The sequence below is a fragment of the Nannospalax galili genome, unplaced genomic scaffold (assembly GCF_000622305.1).
Source record: "Nannospalax galili isolate Female #2095 unplaced genomic scaffold, S.galili_v1.0 scaffold363, whole genome shotgun sequence".
NCBI classification, from domain to species: domain Eukaryota; kingdom Metazoa; phylum Chordata; class Mammalia; order Rodentia; family Spalacidae; genus Nannospalax; species Nannospalax galili.
The window spans coordinates 1,230,245-1,243,457 of record NW_008351176.1 but is presented as its reverse complement, the minus strand read 5'-3'; the positions used below and the strand labels follow the sequence as shown (position 1 = coordinate 1,243,457).

The 13,213-nt window shown below is 41.2% G+C and overlaps 1 pseudogene; it reads left to right on the top strand.

The window, feature by feature from the left end:
* The first annotated feature begins 4,029 nt into the window (after window positions 1-4,029).
* LOC103746096 lies at window positions 4,030-11,969 on the top strand (annotated as a pseudogene).
* The last annotated feature ends 1,244 nt before the right edge of the window (window positions 11,970-13,213 follow it).

Genomic DNA, 13,213 nt, shown 5'->3' with positions numbered 1-13,213 from the left:
GATATTTAGTGTTATTATTGAAAGGTGTGAATTGTAAACTGTCATTTTAATTCCTTTGTGTTTGCGGCCTTATTTTGTGTTTCCGTTGTTATGCCTTTATTTTCTTTCTGCAGCCTCTTGGGCATATGCATTCCTTTCTTTGGTCCTTTGTGTTGCTTCAAGTGTTCTCTGTAGAGCTGGTTTGGAAGACATGAGTTCTTCCAGCCTATTTGTGTCAAGGAAAATTTCCTGTCCCCTTCAACCTTGATAGATAGTTTTGTTGGATAAAGTATTCAGGGTTGGCATCCATGGTTGTTTAGAACTGGGAATACTTTGTTCCAGGCTCTTCTGGCTTGCACAGTTTGCATTGAGAAGCGAGCTGTCGTTCTGATGGGTTTTCCTTCATCTGTAACTTGTTTTTCTCTAGCAGCTTTCAGCACCCTCTCTTGTTCTGTACATTTAATGTTTTTACTATGATATGCTGTGGGGACTTTCTGTTCTGATCATGTCTTGATGATGTTCTCTGTGTTTCTTGAATCTCTATAGGTATATCTTTACTTAATTTAGGGAAGTTTTCTTTTGTAATCCTATTGAAGAGCTGTTCAATGCCATTGGTTTGAGTTTCTCCTTCCTGTATGCCTGTAACACATAGATTTGGTTGTTTCATGTTGTCCCACATTTCCTGAGTATTTTATTCCTGTGGTTTTTTTTGAATTTTGCATAGTCTTTGTTTAAGGAGTCCAGATTTTCAACTATATCCTCCAGACTTGCTATTCTGTTTTCCATTTCATTCATTCTGCTTGTGAGACTTTCTCCTATTGTTTCTAATTGGTTTACTGGGTTTTTCAGTCCTGTGTTCATTTCTATTTAGGTTTTCTTCACTATTTTTATCTCTTTAGTGAATTTGCTTTTCAAGTCATGAATTGTTTTTTTTTTTATACTTCATTAAGCCATGTGTGTGTGTGTGTGTGTGTGTGTGTGTGTGTGTGTGTGTGTATTTTGGGGCTTCCATCAAAAGTTTATGCCTTTCCTCTTTGAGTTGAGTTGTGTTTTCTTGAAGTTCTTCGATCATGTGTATGATTGTTCTTTTTTTTTTTGGTCTTTTTGAGACAGGGTCTCCCTGTAGCCCCAGCTGTCTTGGAACTCACTATGTAGACCAGGCTGGCCTTGAACTCACAGAGATCTGCCTGCCTCTGCCTCCTGAGTGCTGGGATTAAAGGCATGCGCCACCATGCCCGGCATGATTGTTCTTTTAAATTTTGCATCCTGAGGTTCTACGGGGTGGTTCTCAATACTGTGCACTTCTGTAGTACTCATGGGTTTTGTTGGGGACATATTTTCCTGGTTTTTCTTTTTTTAAAAAAAATATTTTATTTTATTATTTTTATTTTATGTGTATGAGTGTATTGCCTGCATGTATGTGAGTGCACCCATTGTTGTGCAATGCCACAGAGGTCAGAAGAGGCTGTCGGATCCCCTGGGACTGGAGTTACAGAGGGTTCATAGCCGCCATGTGGGTGCTGGAAATTGAACCTGGGTCCTCTGCAAGAGCAGTCAGTGCTCTTAACTGCTCGGCCATCTCTCCAGACCCATTTTCCCGGTTTTTCATATCGTTTTTGTTTTTGCATTGCTGTTTGGGCATATGGATGTTCATTATTGGTTATGTACAACAGGAACTTCTACTCTGCTTTTGTTTAATTTTGGTTCTGTTAATATTGTTTATGTAGCTTGGTTACTTTTTGTTTAGGTATGGAGGACAAACTGGTGGTATTTCAAGTTCTTGCTGGGTAGTAGACTAGTCATAGTCTTGACTGAACGGGTCTGTCTGTCTGACTGGGAGGCTGGGAAGTTGGTGGGTGGGGGGAACTTAGGGATCTATGGTAGGTTTCTTAGTTAATCAAGTTTGGGAAGCTAGTCCTGGAACTTGAGGTGAAGGAATTGGAGCCTGCCTGTGAGCGAGGCCGGCAGGAGACAGCTATTTTATTTTTTGAGGTTAACATACAAAACAAGTTTTCACTGTGGTGTCATGACGCATATTTTGTTCTCATTCATCCCTTACACCACTGTCCTTCCCATCCTCTGCTGTCCTCCCTCCCTCCTCCAGCTGGATCCTTTTCTTGACTCTGTCTCCCCTTCTACCTTCCTATCACATGTATTCATAGTCCTCTTCATGTTCCATCTCCCTTAAGGTCTCTTCCTCCCATCTCACGATCACCTTTCTGGTTTTTGTCATCTACACACACTCATAATAAACACATACACACACGCATATAATTTTATATTTAGGTTCTCTATATGAGAGAAATATGTGGTATTTGTCTTTCTGAGTCTGGCTTGTTTCACTTAACATAATGATTTCCAGTGCATGCATTTTCTGTCTAATGTCATGATTTGATTTTTATATGGCTGCATAAAATTCCATTCTGTACATACATATCACATTTTCTCAGCCCATCTATAGATGGATTTGTAGGTGGGTTCCATTTCCTGACTATTGTGAACGGTGCAACGCTGAACATTATTGTGCAGGCATCTCTGTGATCTGTTGACTTTGATAATACTCGGGAGTGGTTGTGGCTGCCTTCTATGGTAGTTCTATTTTCAGTTTTTTGAGGAGCCTCTACACTGATTTCCACAGTGGCTACACCAGTACATTACATTCCCACAGCAGTGAATAAAAGTTCCTCTTTCCCCACATCCTGGCCAGCATATGTCATTTGTTTTCTTGATGTCAGCCATTCTGACTGGCTGAGATGGAATCTCAAAGCAGTTTTGATTTTCATTTCCCTGATGACTAAAGATGTTGAATAGCTTTCAAGTATTTATTGGCCATGTTTATTTCTTCTTTCAAGGACTATCTGGTCAGTTCATTAGCCCATTTATTACTTGAATCAGATGATTTGTGTTTTGGTGTTTAATTTTTGCAGATCTGGATATATCCTGGATATTAATACCTCACCTGAGTTATAGTTGGCAAAGGCTTTTTCCTATTCTTTTAACTGTCTCTTCACTCCGGTGTTTCCTCTTCTGTGCAGAAGCTTCTTAATTTCTTGTAATCCAGTGTGTCAATTGTGTCCTGTGCTATTGGAGTCTTTTTCAGAATTCTCTGCCTATGCATGTATCTTCAAGGGTTTTTCCTATGTTTTCCTCTAGTGGTTTCCAAGTTTTCAGTCTTACATTAAGATCTTTGATCCATTTAAAATGTATTTAAAATTGTTTTTTTGAGACAGGTTCTTCCTGTAGTTCCAACTGGCCTGGAACTTACTATGTAGACCAGGCTGCCTCAGTCTCACAGAGATCCACCTGCCTCTGCCTCCCAAGTGCTGGGATTAAAGCCATGCCAGGCCTGGTTCTGTAATAAAATTTGAGAATTATGAAATGAAACCTTCTTCAACAACTGAAGATTACTTTAGCTCTCCAGGGCCTGATGTGGCAGATAAAGTATTACTTTGCTTTTGGGTACTAAGGCTTCATTCTCTGCCTGTACTGGACTCAGGGAAGTCCTCTAGATGAAATTATGCAATATCTGGTATTGAAGAGAACCCACAAACCAAAAGATTCATTGAACTATTAGCAGCAAGACTTGGAGCCTTAATTTTCCTCCAAGTCTTCTTTGTTCTTCCTGAAATTCTACCTGTCTTTTGGAAAGAGACTTTCAGTTTCCTTGGTTGAGCCCTCCAACTGACCTTGGAACAAATATCTCCTTCAAAAGAACGCCGAATTTAAAGGTGGCAAAGAAAGATATACAAAAGATTGCTCTAGGAATATTTCCTGAAATAGAAGGTCAATTATGGGATGTAGAGACTCCAGAAAAACAATTAATGGTCTATCTGGTGTTATTTCTTTAAAACATCCTCACAATTATCTTAACCAGTGATAGTCTTAATTCTGAGGCATGTGAGGGACTCCAGCCTCTATTTCAGTTTCTCAAATATCAAAATGCTCAAACTGACTCCAGTTTGTTTTAGCTGACTCCATTCTCTGCTTTGCCTAGCTTCCTATGCCTCTGCCCTGCTAACCATGGTCAGTCAGGCAGAATGGTCTCATGAAGCCCACACCTGCAGTTTCAGGAAGTTTCAAGAAGTACATTGTTTCTACAATATGGGGAACTTAACATCCAGCCAGGCAGAAAGTCCTCTCTCAGGTACGCATGCAGTTTCAGGGAGTCCATTGTTTCTGCAATTCTGAGACACTTGATTTTCCTAACTGGAACTTAGAAACTTTTTGTTAACTGAAAACTTTGATAACTGACCTGCCCCTGGTATGGTGTAGCCATGGTTGTTGGCTTTGCCCTCTGGCATGGTGGAATTGTTGTTTATGGCTTTATAAACCCCTCTTTGCTTCTCCTCAGGGTAGAGAGTTCTTTTGAGCATTAGCCCACTCTCGACTTCCGACTGTTAAAGGACTCTTAATTTGACCATCACTGTGTTGATATTCCTCTGTGCTTCATATTAGATATAACAACATGGTCTTTTTGTCCTCTGCCAATCTCCACGTAACACCTCACTTCTTCCAGTATTATAAACTAGAGTAGAATACTGATTGTCTCAGGATCTAAAGGCAATTAATAAAATAGTGATTCTTATTGCCCCAAAGTCCCAAAAATCTGTGCAATTCTAATTTATTCCTAATGAAACTGCTGGACTTACTGTCCTTGACTTAGCAGATACTTTTGTATTACATCACATTCTAAGGTATTCTAAGGCATAATTTCTGCTTTCCCTTGAATGGATTGCTTCTGACACTATGAGAGCTGTTCAATATACTTGGGCAGTGCTGTCTCAAGGATTCAGAGGCCTGCTTGGGAAGCTCTGACCAATGAGCTCTTCCACTATGGTGGCTAACTGGAAAGAATGGCTGTTTACTTCTGTATGGGTGCTCACTGCATTTGTAGCCCTACAAAGTTAGAATCGCAAGATAATTCTATGAAGGCTGGGTATGGTGGTACATGCCTTTAATCCCAGTACTTGGGAGGCAGAGGCAGGCGGATCTCTGTGAGTTTGAGACCAGCCTGGTCTATATAGCAAGTTTCAGGTCAGCTGGGGCTACAGAGAAACCCTGTCTCAAAAAGACAAAAAAAAAAAAAAGGATAATTCTATTACATTTTAAACTTTATATTAGACACAGGATACTCACCTCAAATATTCTAACAAATGATAACATGAAAGAAGCTATTTTAAAAACAGGGTCACTCCACTCCTCAGGACAAGCCCACAGCCTCACAAGCCTCAAAATAATTTTTGAGTTTTGGTGAGACAGTAATTCTTCCAGCAGATGAGTCAACAGAGGAGATAAGTCCCATTTTCTCACAGTATGTGACTTGGAGAGCAGCAGTTGAACAAAACTGAAAGAATCTTTCTTAAAATCTGAGCTACCAAGCTGGGTGTGGTGGTATGTACCTTTAATCCCAGCACACAGGAGGCAGAGACAAGTGGGTCTCTTGAGATCAAGGCTAGCCTGGTATACATACTGAGTTCTAGACCAGCTGGGGCTACAGGGAGACCTTAGCTCAATAAAAGAAAACAAACCAAAAGAAAAATAAAAAACTGAGCTACCATGGGGGCTTGATACCAAGGAATATTCACAGGCCAGGGAACCTCAGTTTGGCCTGGCACAACCCTGGGTGAGGGAAGGCCCAGAGTGGCAGTCATGGAGAACAGTAAGGCCAGATACAAAGAAAGCAAAGGTACAGGTGTAAAGACTCTGGTCTCAGGCTGGGAAGTACATAAGGAATGATAGCCCAGCCCTCAGTGGCTGGGAACAAATGTCATCAACTGATAATTATCCTGGAGTTTGATATCTTTGAGGCTGAAGCTGCAGGTAGATCCAATTCTGGAACCACTTACCCATCATTCACCACTGTAGAGCCCAAGAACTCTGAAGTTCCAGTGTGTGCAATAAACCCACAGTGGCATCCCTCCAGTAGAGCGATTAATACGGAAGAAGTATGAGAACATGTGCTCTACCTGCACTGATTGCAGTGCTGTGGTTTCTTTCCACACCCCTCAAACATCCCCAGCTGAAACATTTATCACCTTATTCTGATACGATCTGGGGAGCCTCAAAAGGGTGAGAGAATCTGCCCAGCCCACCAAATGCAAGGATCAATGCGACCAGCAGAGGCAGAGGTACACAAGGAAAGGAGGCTACTGAAGTTGAAGACCGCAGACACTTGTCCAAAACAGACTCAGCAACAGCAGGGACCCAGGAAAGAAGAGATTCCCCAAGCTCCACTGACCACCTCCCGGCACTGACCCCCTCCACATACTGACCCCACCCCGCACCAATCCCCCCATGGAAAACTGGCAACCTCGTTTTCAAGGACCCAGAAGGAAGCAGTTCCAACAGCTCATCTTGTTTATTTCTGCTAGAGTCCAGGTCTGCAGTGTAAAAAAGCCACATAAGACAGGCCACCAGGGCCCCCCTTGCAAAACAGGAACTGGCCAGACAGCTACATTTAGAGCTGTCTCAGCACAAAGCTGTTCCCCAGATAATTTTGGAAGGTAAACAGGCCCCTGCACCCAGACCCACTGATCTAAGAGCTGTCTCAGTTCAAGCTCCTTCCCTTGAAACTAAAGATTATTTTTGCCACCCTCCCCATTCCCCAACCCCCCTGTAAGAACTTCCTCAGCAGTCAGCAGGTGGCTGGTTGCCTTTCTCTCCCCAGCTGAGCTGCCAGCCACCAGTAATCCTAAGAAATAAACTTTGCTTCACTGGAGTCCTATGTTTCCTGTGGCTAGTCCCTGCCCAGCTTTTATCTAACAATTTCCTCCCCACATCATGAGTCCTTAAAAAAATACACACATTTAGCAAGATTTTTATGTTACTGTATTTCAAATTTTATTGTAATTTTAGTTATTATTCTCCTTTATATATTCATCTCATTTTATTTATGCATTTTTCCATCTTGAAGGAATATTTTTTCTGTTAGTTTCTTTCCTGCAGCCTGTCTCTTCTTGGCTCCTCTTCTGCATTTAGTAGGATGTTGACTTTACTGTATTGTTTCCTTTAAATGCAGTTTATTAAAATATTTTCATGTGTTTTGTGTGGTATGTATGCATGTGTGTATGTATATATGTTTCTATGACTGTGGGCACACATGTGTGCAGGTGCCAGTACATGTGTGTGCATTCATGTGGAGGCAGAGGTTGACTTTGGGTGTCTACCTTGATCATTCCTCACCTTAGATATTGAGGTAGGGTCTCTCATTTGAGCCCAGAGCTCACTGATTCAGCTACTCTAGATATCTAGCTTGCCCCAGGGATTCCTTGTCTCCACTTCTGAACACTATGATTAGGGCGTGGGTCACCACACCTGCTTGGCATTTATGTGCATGCTAGGGACCTGAACTCAGATCATCATGCTTGTATGGCAAGCACCTTACCCACTGAGCCATCTTCCCAGCCCCCATGTTTTAATTTTTTATTTGCCTTTTACTTTTATCTAATTTTTTTGAACTGCTTCATAATTGTGAAATTCTTTTTTGTTTTTTTCTAAACTCTGGCTCTTTTCTCTTCCCCTCTGTAAATTCTTCTCCATGCCTTTTATTTTTTTCTCCTTTTGCTTATTTAATTTTACTTCTCTATTTTTCCTTTTACTTGTCTCTTTTTATCTCAGTGATTTGCTATTGCCACGCTTATCCTAAATAAGCTTTAACTTCATAGCACATTCTACAGTAGTTTTGCCATTTTGTTTTATGGTCATAGGTGATGTTTTAGTGACTATAATAGATTGTTAAGTGTATTTTCATATCTTGTTTGATTTGATGTTGTTGCTCCTTTTTAGTTTTTCTCCTCACTGAGTGTTACTACAGATTGAGACTTCAAGAGGAGGCTGCTCTTGGACTGGACAGATGGCTCAGCGGTTAAGAGCACTGGCTGTTCTTGCAGAGGACCTGGGTTTGAGTCCCAGCACCTACATGGTGGCTAACAACCATCCTAACTCCAGTTTCAGGGAGTTCAATGCCCTCTTCTGACCTCTGCAGGCATCACAGGATACAGGTGCACCTACCTACATGCACACAGTACACTTACACACATAAAATAAAAATAATAAATAAAATGTTTAAAAAAGAGTATGCTGCTCAATAAAAAATGCCCCCCGAACCCCAGAAGAGACAGTCATGTCAACAGATGCAGAAATAACAACACAACTGCAAGAAACGTGGAAAGGAAGGCAATACAACTCTTCCAAAGAATCGCAACTCCTCAACTACTGACCTCAAAGATACTGAAATAGTTAAAATGCAAAATGAAGATTTCATAAAGCCTTTGAGCAAAATTGGTCAGTCACCTGAAGGAGGATTCAAATAAGCAGATAAATTAACTCAATTCAGGCCCTTGAGATGAAAGTCAGCAACACAGGAAAAAGTCAGCAAAATGCAAGTTAAAATCAGCAATATCGATGAAAAAGTCAGAAATATGGAAGAAGAAGTCACCAAAGAGACTGGAATTGTGAAAAAATAACAAATAGAAATACTGTAAATGAAAAACTCAGTGAATCAAATAAAAACATCACCAATAGACTCAACCACCCAGAAGAAAGATATCAGCTTTGGAAGACAGGTTCATGAGTTATTACATTCACACACCACTAGAGAAAAATAAATAGTATGACCACAATGTCCATGAACTCTGGAGTATGATCAAGAATCCATAGGACAGAAGGAACTCAGACAGTTAAGGCACAGAGAATCTATTCAATGAAATTATAGCAAAAGAAGGATCTAATCTAGAGAAGAAATAGTCATCCAAGCACAAGGGGCATTTAGAACCTCAAATAGACATGAGCAGAGAAGAGCCTCTCTGTGACATATTATGGTCAAGAAGTCAAAAATACAAAGCTAATTGAGGCTGAAGGGATGGCTCATCGATTAAGAACATGGCTGCTCTTGCAGAGAATCTGGGTTTGGTTTCCAACCTCCACATGATGGCTAACAACCATCCATAACTCCAGTTCCAGAGGATCTGATGCTCTCTTCTGGCCTCTATCAGCATTGCATGCTTGTGGTACATTTATATAAATGCAGGCAAACACTCATATGCATACTTTTTTTTTTTTTTTTAACAGTTGTAAGGGGATAATGCCAGTTCACCCAAGCAAACACCTCAGATCTGGTCAGCTACCCTCAAAACTGGGAAAGCACGAAACGATATATTTCAAGTCAGGAAAGTAATTAGCTGCAAAACAAGATGATATCCAGTAAAACTATCTGTTGGAATTGACATCTGAATCTTCACGATGTCTAAAGACAAACACAAACTAAGGCACTTAATGACCCCCCAAGGCAGTACAGCAGAAGATTTTTTTGTGTGTGATATGTGTGTGTTGTGTATTCATGTGTGTATGCATGTATGCATATGTATGGATGCACGTGTGTCTATGAAGAGGGCACATGTACTCATGTACGCATGCATGTGGAAGTAAGAGGTTGACATAGAATGTCTTCTTCGATTGCTCACCACCTTATACACTGAGGCAGGGTCTCTTAACTGAACTCAGAGCTCACCTATCTGGGTAGTCTGGGTGCTGGCTTGCCCAGTGATCTCTGGTCCTCATCTCCCAAATACAGATTACAGGCAGATCACCGGGCTCGCCAATGTTTGCATGGGTGCTGGAGATTTGAAAGCAGGTTCTCATGCTTGCATGGTGAGCGCTTTACCACTATCTCTCCAGTCCCTACAGAAGATGCAATGCATACAAAAAAGGGGCTGGAGAGCTGGCTCAGTGGTTAAGAGTACTGACTGCTCTTGCAGAGAATCTGGGTTCAGTTTCCAGCACCCACATGCTGGCTAACAACCATCTATAACTCCAATTCCAAGGGATCCGACGCCCTCTTCCAACCTTCATGGGCATTGTATGACATGGGTGCACTTACACACATGCAGGCACTACACTTATACATATAAAAAATAAAAATCATAAAAAAGAAAGATATTATCAATCATGCGAGCACAGGAAGGAATAAATGTAATGAGGTTTCTCTCAATCTGAGCAAAGATGTAGGAAGAAACCCATTAATTTCCAACACAGTAAACCAGCAAACCCTTAATATTACTAAAGGAGAAAGTAAATAACAAACAATAAACCAACCAAACAGAAAGACAACCAATAAAATTACAAAAGTTAGTAATCATCTCACAAAAGACCTTATATACCCTTAATTCACCAATAAAGAGATACAGACAGACTGAGTTGATTAAAAACTATATCCAACTATCTTTGGTCTCCAAGGAATCTGTCTCATTAATAAAGACACCCACAGACTGAGAGTAAAAGGATGGAAACCATTCTATCGAGGGATCAGAAAACAAGATCAAGTTGGTGTAGCTATTCTGATATGTGATAAATTAAATCTCAAATCATAATTAGTCAGAAGAGATTCAGAAGGACACTTCATCTTAATAAAGAAAATAATTCATCAGAAAGATACAACAATTGTAAATATATATGCACCAACTCTCAGGACTCCCAACATCATAGAACAAATATTAATGGACATGAAAGGTCAGATAGGTCTGATACAATTATACTGGGTAATTCAATACTCCATTCTTATCTTTACATAAGTCATCCAAATTAAAAATCAACAAAGAAATCATAGTGTTAAGCTACACCACAGATCAAATGGACTGAACAGATATTTATAGAATATTACATTCACTCTTTTCAGCAGCCCATAGAACCTTCTCCAAACAGACCACATTCTAAACCACAAATCAAGTCTTACCAAGTACATAATAACCAGGGGCTGGAGAGATAGCTCAGTGGTTAAAAGTACTGACTGCTCTTGCAGAGGACCCAGGTTCGACTTCCAGCAACTACATGGTGGTTAACAACCATTGGTAACTCCAGTTCCAGGAGTTCTAACACTGTCTTCTGATCTCCTGGGCGTTGCATGACATGGGTGCACTTATATACACGCAGGCAATACACTCACACACATAAAAAATAATACATAAAATATTTTTTAAAATATGTAACCCAAAATATTTTGTGTTTTTTCAGAGTATAGTGCTGAACTGTGGAGAGGGGGTGATCAGGGCTAAAATTGAGAATCAACAATACAGTCTGAGCAGAGATGGAATAGGACTGGATTTGGAAAACTCTTTTTCCAGTGTTCTTCCATTTATTCAGAGATGCCTCAACTTCGTGGAGAAAGACGGCCACTTTATGTTTTTGTGAAATCGTGCGGTCCGGAGAGCTCCGAGCAGCCGATCGTTACGTTGGAAACCAACCTGTACGTGAGAAGCATGTCATCCTCAGTTGAGGCCCCTGCTGCTGCTGCGCTGGAGCTCCTCACAGACATGAAGGAAACTGGAGGGAGGTGGGACTTGAGACCAGAGCTGCTGCCAAACAGAGACTGTGTCTGTGTAGGAGAATGTCAGGTGGCTCCACCTGCTGAGTTTTTTCACAGGACAAAACTTCTCTACAAGGGGGACTTCCCCTTCTGTAAATCCACACACGTGGAGGTTAGGATGGTCTCAACCAATTGAAAAGATTATCTCTCGAACTGTTTCTGCATTTGCAAACACTGATGGGGGATATTTGTTCATTGGTTTGGATGCAAAGAAACAGCAGATCATTGGTTTTGAAGCAGAGGAGAGTGATCTTGTGCATCTAGAGAGTGAGATCGGAAAGTGCGTCCGACAGCTGCCTATTGCTTCTGTGAGGAGAGGGAGATCAAGTACTCATGCAGATTCACTGAAGTCCATGGCCCAAGAGGTGTTTGTTCATATGTCTGTGTGCTCAGAGTAGAGAGATTCTGCTGTGCAGTGTTTGCTAAACAGCCTGATTCCTGTCACATGGAAGACAACTGTGTGAAGCCGTTTACCATGGAGGAATGGGTCAGGCAACTGATAGAAGGCAGAGCAGGTTCAGGAAGGGGGATTAGCAGTCAGGATATGCTTAGCCAGTGTGGTTTAGGTTTCTCTTGGGGATTTATGAAAATCATACCAAGAACAGACCAATGGAACTATATGAGTATATAAGACACAGAGGAAACAGTTGAGTGGGCAGATGCCCACAGGACAGGAGAAAATCTTTGCTAGCTTTGTATCTAACAGAGGATTCAAATGTAGAATATATACAGTACTCATAGTGTTCAACCCCCAAACCTCATGTAACATAATCAATAAATGCTTCTTCTTATGATGGAGTAGAACCTCATTGTAATTACATAGCACCTTTTCCTTATCTGTTGATGGGCGTCTAGGCTGATTCCACATCTCGGCTATTATGGAATTAGCATGGATGCTCAGGTATCTTTGTGGCATTCTGACTTGGATTTCTTTAGATACCTACAGTGGAATATCTGAATGCTATGACAGTACAACTTTGTTTTTAAAGGAAATTCCATATTGTATAGCAGCTGTGCTAATGTGTATGCATAGTAATCTGATACTATCCTCCAGGAAATGCAACAAGGTAAAAAGATGGAGTAGGAGAGGAATTTTTTTTTCTTTCTTGAGGTAGTGACTTGCTATATAGCCCAGGCTAGCTAGCACTGAACTCATTATGTGGCCCAGCTTGGCCTCAAGGTCTCTGCAACCCTCCTATTTCAGCCTCCAGAATGCTGGGATTACAGCATGAGTCAGGACAAGCAGGTGGGAGTGGGGCGATTTTAACTCTGGACAATAAGCCCAAGTTGGTCAAGATGTAGATTGTCAATACGGAAAAGGAAAAGAGGGGAAAGGAGTGAGCAGGAAGAAACTCCTAGAGCCAAACAATTCAGCAGAGCATCCCACCGACCTCACTTTATTTTTCCAGTAGCCTCTAGAATCCTGACAGCTAGAGTTGAGCCCAGTGGGAATTCCTCACCTTGCTGTTAATACTGTGGCGTCATTGTGATTTTCTCCTACCGACTGCCTTGGCCTGCTGCTTCCCTCTGCGGCACACAATCCTTATTCCCTTGAGCTCCTGTTTGGCATCTTTGGGATGTTCATGATTAGAGCTCGAGGTATTGATGTGTGGACTTAGCTATGAAAAATGGTGGGAACTGAGCTGGAGATTCACAAAAGAGATGACTGGATCCCAGTGTTAGCTGCTTGCAAGAATGTTCTGAATACTTTGCAAAGGTGCAGATTTCCAGGCTCCTCCCAGACATGCTGACTAAGATTCTCCTGCAATATCATCCAAAGGAAGAAATTCCCAGTCATGGTACACAGGCAGAAGTATAAACAGAGAGCTCATCTGTTCATTTTACATCTTAATCCTGAGACCCACAAAACTTACA